At 45.8% G+C, this 6195-nt stretch overlaps 1 long non-coding RNA gene and 1 other non-coding gene across 2 annotated transcripts; both read left to right on the top strand.

Moving 5' to 3' along the window:
* The first annotated feature begins 1288 nt into the window (after positions 1-1288).
* On the top strand, positions 1289-4558 carry LOC138418551 (uncharacterized). The gene is made up of 3 exons (XR_011248616.1): positions 1289-1455; positions 2573-3190; positions 3707-4558. It is a non-coding gene; the product is annotated as an uncharacterized lncRNA (long non-coding RNA).
* On the top strand, positions 1920-1992 carry TRNAG-UCC (transfer RNA glycine (anticodon UCC)). Its single transcript has one exon. It is a non-coding gene; the product is annotated as a tRNA-Gly (tRNA).
* Positions 4559-6195: the final 1637 nt, after the last annotated feature.

Raw genomic sequence — 6195 nt, 5'->3', positions numbered from 1 at the left:
ATTCCACATAAAAGCGATATTATATAATGTTTGTTTCCCTTTCTAACTTCCCTTAGTGTGATCATCTCTAGGTCCATCCATGTTGCTGGAAATGGCATTATTTCACACAAAAAGACGTTGTTGAGACAATCTAGTAGTGTGGGTAAGGCCTGGAGACCAGGGAATTAACTGCCAACAAATGTATTGGGTGTGCTAGTGAAATTGGGGCTGTTCTAGAAAACCCCACATCCTGTTTCAAGGGATGTTGATGAGATATGGGCTTCCCTGGTGGCTCAGATGGTAAAGAATCTGCCTACACTGCAGGAGACCTGAGTTTGATCCCTGAGTCAGGAAAATACCCTGGAGAAAGGAATGGCTACCCACTCCAGCACTCTTGCTGGGAGAATTCCATGGACAGAGGAGCCTGGCGGGCTACAGTCCACGGGGTCACAAAGACTTGGACACTACTGAGAGACTAACACGTGCTGAAATATATCCAGGTGAAATGACAGGGTGTATAGGGTTTGCTTGAAAAATGTTTAAGGCAAAAAAAAAACCAAACCAGGGAGGGAAAAGGAGTAAGTGAAGCAAACAAGATGAAATCTTGAGAACCATTGAATCTAAGATATGGGAGTATCTGGTTAGGTCCTCTGAGAAGCAAGAGGGAAAGTGGGAAGGGGCTGGGGGCAGCGGGGAGAGAGTTGGACAGGTGCCTGGCAGGGCTGTCCCCTGGGCAGGAGTGGGGATGGGGAAGGGCTGGGTAAAAGCCCTTGAGCCAAATTTGTGCATCCGAGTAATCTCATCCTCCTGTTCCAGGCAAGGAAAGAACCTGCCTAGTAGCTGTATGAGTTTCCTAAGGCTGCTGTGACAAGCAGATGTTCTGAGGGAGCATCTATTTCAGGCCTCTCTGCAGCTTCTGGTGCTGCCGCGGATCCTCGGCCTAGCGCTTCAGCAGTCCAGGCGCTGCCTGCGTTGTCACGTGGCCTTCTTCCCTCTGTGTCATTTAATAAAATCAGCTCTGGGGGGTTTTCACCCTAGAACAGAATGGAGCCTCAGGTTGTCCCCCTGGAGCTCCCCTAATCATGGCTTGCTCTGCAGGGCATGTTATCTCAAGTATGCTTAATCTTTAAACATTGACATCAGAGTCAGCCCAGCACCCTGCCTGAGGAAGGAAGGAAGGGAGCAGATGGACCAGGAAATGCAGGTTGCTGCCTCTCAAATCAGCTCCTCAAAGGGCGTGTTCATGCGTTTACTTCTCCTTTTGCCCTTTTCTTCTGAGTGGCAGAACTCATGTAGTTGAAGTCTCTTCTGGAGCAGAACACCCACACAATGTATTTCCTCTCTCCTCTGTCATACTTATTTCCTCATCTCTGCCCTACCCAGGGTTGGGCACTGTCTGCAGACCAGAGAACAGGTGCTGCTATCTTAAAGGACCTTGGCCAGGGGGAAAGTGCTCAAGAAGAGGAGTAAGCCAAGGTAAGAAGTACCAAGGGTCTGGATTGACTCTGAATCTCTGAAGGAATCATTGATTTTCTATAACTCAGTTCTCATATAGGAGGAAAGTCCAATGTGTCCTGCCAGCCTCACAGGACAGATACTGAAATGGACTGGCATGATGAAAGGAAGCTTATATCGTGTAGACTAATCCATTAGCTGCCATGCGTTCATGTTACCACTGAGTTAGAGAGGTGACATCACTATTTCATACCCTTTCATGTTTCTTGATCCAGTCACCCCTACCAACCTTTCCCGTTCATCCAAGAAATTCTTATTTTTCATTGATATTCATCTAACATTTTTTTTTTCTGCAAAACAGACAGCTGGTGCTGGAGGAGAGATAGGATAGCTTTCTTTCAGTCTTCTTTAACCTAGAAAAATAAGTATCCTTTCTACTGTCAAGTGAAGATTGATAACTGTAATGCAAGAGTTTTGGGGGGACTTGCCTGGTAGTCCAGTGGCTAAGATTCTGCACTTCCAATGCAGGGGGCCTGGGTTCGATCCCTGGTCAGGGAACTTAGATCCCACATGCCTCAACTAAAAGTTTGCATGCCAAATCTAAAGACTAAGCATGTCACAAATATATTTGTTTAATACCTTTGTTTAGCCCATAGGAAGCATCCTGATCAGGCCCACCTGTGAATGACTGCAGAAAGAAATTTACACACCCCTCCGGAGGCAGCCCAGACCCAGGAAGTGTCTGACTTCATTCCCTCCCCTTTTAGTGTAAAAGAAGTCTGAATTCTAACTCAGGCGAAATGGTTCTTTGGTGCACAAGTGGGCCCACCTTCTTCTTGGTTTGCCATCTTTCCAAGTAAAGTTGCTATTCTTTGTCCCAAAAACTTATCTCTTCATTACTGACCTGTCATGTGGTAAGCAGTATGAGCTTAGACTCAGCAACACCAAGATAGATCAGAGCCCAGTGAGAAAGACAGCCTTGTAATGCAGCCGCACATGGCACACCAAGGTTCTAATGGGTGGGCAGCTTGTGGTCATATGCGAATCATCGCTTTAGAAGAAGCCAAACAGGAACTATAACCAACATCCTATAATAGCGTGAGTGCTCACTCGCTCAGTCATGTCTGACTCTTTGCAGCCCCATGGACTGTAATCTGCCAGGCTCCTCTGTCCACAAGATTATTCCAGGCAAGAACACTGGAGTGGGTTGCCATTTCCTGCTCCAGGGGATCTTCCCAACCCAGAGACTGAACTCTCGTCTCCTGCATCTCCTGCATTGGCAGGTGGATTCTTTACCACTGAGTCACCCGGGAAGCTCATCCTACAATAAACCATAATACAAAAGAATATAAAAAAGAAAGTGTACGTATGTATAACTGAACACATTGTTGTACACCTGAAACTAACACAATATTGTAAATCAACTACACGTCAATTTAAAAAAAGCAGATTTCAGCAGAGATAAAAGATGGAGAAATGGAGAGACAGAGACAAAGACGGGGTAAGAGACAGCTGACAACGTTTCTTGAGCCCCTGGATACAGCAGCTTGAAACTCCAGACAACTCAGGTTTCCACATGAACTGAGTCCCCCAGAGACACTTTGTGAGCTCCTGGATACAGCCATGCCTGAAGCTAGAGAAAGCTCATAGCCTTCCCAATTAAGCCATCCTGAACAGGATGCTACAGAGGAGCTAGTTAACAGGGGAAATAATGGAAAGACATTGATGTGATGGAACCTGTTAGCTGATGTCACAGGTAAGAGAGGCAATGTGATCCTAATGCCATATGGATTTCTGATTTGTTTTAAGGGGTAGAGGAAACAGTCTAAGATGAGGTGTTTAACTATGATTAGAACTGAAACGGAGTAGGACCCAGTGGCGCCCTCCATGGTACACATCCTTTCTGTATCATTTCTTATTTGTAAGAAATAGGCTTCATTCAGCCCTCTTGACCTTCCCTGAGTTCCAAAGGGCAGATTTAGATAGTTGCCTATCCGGGAAGGGAAAGAAAGTGCGTTGCCAGGCCCTTCTATTCATGGAATTCTCCAGGCAAGAATGCTGGAATGGGTAGCCATTCCCTTCTCCAGGAGATCTTCCTGACGCAGGGATTGAACCTGGGTCTCCTGCATTGTAGGCAGATTCTTTACCATCTGAGCCACCAGGGAGGCCCAGGGGATGCAGAAACAAGCAAGGAGCAGCCAAGAAGCAGTAGTGTAGACATGGGGTAGGGTCCTGGTTCCCCCTCAAACAATATCTCTGGGTTCTTCTGCAGAAACTAAGGCCCCCACCCAGGTGGATAACTTCAGGCTGGACACAAGATTCCTGGAGCATCACCCTGTTACCTCACTACCAACCAATCAGAAGAAAGTCACGACCCTGCAACCCTCACCTAACTTTTGCCTATGAGAATTCCTCTAACAACCATCAGTGAGTCCGGATTTCTCTGAGCATGAGCCACCTATTCTCCTTGCTTGGCCCTACAATTCATCTTTCTCTGCTTCAAACTCTGACATTCTGGTTTGTTTGACCTCACTGTGTGGGGCGCGCGAACTTGCCTTCGGTAATAGAACCCCTCTGGTTGCTTGGTCTGGTGAGAGAGAGAAACGCAAACCAAAGGATTCACAGTTCTCGTTCAGAGGCACAGTGCCTCATCTTTTTCTTTATTTCCACTAGCAGGGCTTTGTGAAGAGCATACCCGTACTGACTAGGCCACATGCTGGCTCACATTGCTCTACTTCTGAGTTGAATGCTCCAAGGCTTAAATTTCAGTTCTGCCCCCGCCCTCAACAAGAGATTTAGTTTTTCTGTCTCTGTTTCTTCATCTCGAATCATGATTTATGAGATGCATCTCCATCAAGGCCATGAAGACACATCAAAGCCCAAGGGCTCTGCATGATGCCTGGTCCATGATAAGCGCTTTATAAGGGGTGGAAATTACCATGATCATTCTGGGTTCTCCAAAGAGACAAACATTTTTTGACTAACTGGCTTGTGACATGGATTGTTTCTTTCCAATTTAAGATGCTTTCTTTTCACAGAAGTTTACAAAATAATAAAAGGGTAATTACCATTGGGTAGGTAATTACTATGCTGTGCTTGCTCTATGATTAAATAAAAGTGTTTTGCATATAAGTTAGTGTTGCCACTATTAGCAGTATTGATATATTAGTTATACAATAATTTTTTAATCTATCAGCATATGCAGGTTCTGGGGAGGGCAGCCTCCCAGGAAAGAAGAGGGGCACCTGACCACATTGCCCCCACTGCAGGCTGTCCAGGGACTGGGACTCTGAACTTCCACTGCAGGGGTAAGGGTTTAATCCCTGGTCGGGGAACTAAGACCTCCCACATGCTATGCCATGCAGACAAAAAAGAAAAGAAAAAAAATGCTGCTTTTCCAAAACCATTGCCGTTTTACCGGTGGTAGCAAAGCAAGTTTGATAAAGAGTAAAGAAAGCTTTGTATGCAGAGCCCTGGCCACCTGCAGGCTTGAATATATTTTATATTAAGATTTTTTAAAAAGGGGAAAGGATAGACAGTACACACAGGACCCTAGGCTGAACTCGTTCAGAATTTGGCTCATGTAGTCAGTTCCCTGAGTCTGTTTTCTTGGGGCTGTTATGTTAGCCTTCTCTACAGAATGGAATGAATAGAAAGTGTGTGTAGATAGAGATATAGATATAGAGAGACATTTATCTTAAGAAATTGGCTCATGCAATTACAGAGGCTGGCAAGCCCCAAATCCGCAGGATTGGCTGGCAGGCTGGATACCCTGAGAAGAGCCAGTGCTGCAGTTCACGTTTGAAGACTGTCTGCTGGCAAAATTCCCTCTTGCTCTGGGGAGGTTGGTCTCTGTACTAGTTGGGCCTTCACCTCATTCAAGGCCCACCCACAGGACGAAGAGCCTCTTGCTATACCCAAAGTTCACCGATTTAAGTGTTCACGTCATCCAAATAACACTTTCACAGAAACACTCAGAGTAATGTTTGACTAAATATCTGGGCACTGTTACCCAGCCAAGTTGACATCTATAATTAACCATCACACATGCATTAACCAGACCAAGATTCTAGATACACAAAACTGAGAGCCAGACCTTAAAACATAGTAACCGCATCATGCCACTGTCCTCTGTGAGGAATCCTATGGAGGATTCTTTGACATCTCTGTGACATCTTTCCAAGTGGGTGATGGGAGTATTACCAAATCTTTGTCAGAGTTGATGAGACACAGAAATCTTTTAGCTTCCTGTTTCCTAAAAGGTGTTATGATGACATAAAATCTCTACAGTTACTTTTGTTTACTTTAACAATTTTTATTAATTTTGGCTGTTCTGGGACTTTTTGCTGCATGCCCTCTTCTCTAGTTGCAGTGAGTAGGGGCTGTTCTCCTTTGGGGTGCAAGCGCTTCTCATTGGTGATGGCTTCTCTTGTTGCAGAGCTCAGGCTCTAGGGTGTGTGGGGTTCAAAGCTTGCGGCTCCCGGGCTCTAGAGCACACCTCAATAGTTACGGTACTTGGGCTTCATTGTGCCAAGGCATCTGGGATCTTCCCAGATTAGGGATTGAACCCATGTCTTCTACACTGGCAGGTGGATTCTTTACCCCTGAGTCACCAGGGAAGCCCTCTATAGTTATTAGCAAGGGGGGGGCGGGCCCAGGCACAAACAATCTTGAGAAACCGTGGGTTAACCAAAGCTGTGTTAGTTACTCAGTTCAGTTCAGTTCAGTCAGTCACTCAGTCATGTCCAACTCTTTGCGACC

This window comes from Ovis canadensis, chromosome 14 (assembly GCF_042477335.2).
Source record: "Ovis canadensis isolate MfBH-ARS-UI-01 breed Bighorn chromosome 14, ARS-UI_OviCan_v2, whole genome shotgun sequence".
In the NCBI taxonomy this organism is placed as follows: domain Eukaryota; kingdom Metazoa; phylum Chordata; class Mammalia; order Artiodactyla; family Bovidae; genus Ovis; species Ovis canadensis.
This window is presented reverse-complemented; position numbering and strand designations above follow the sequence as displayed.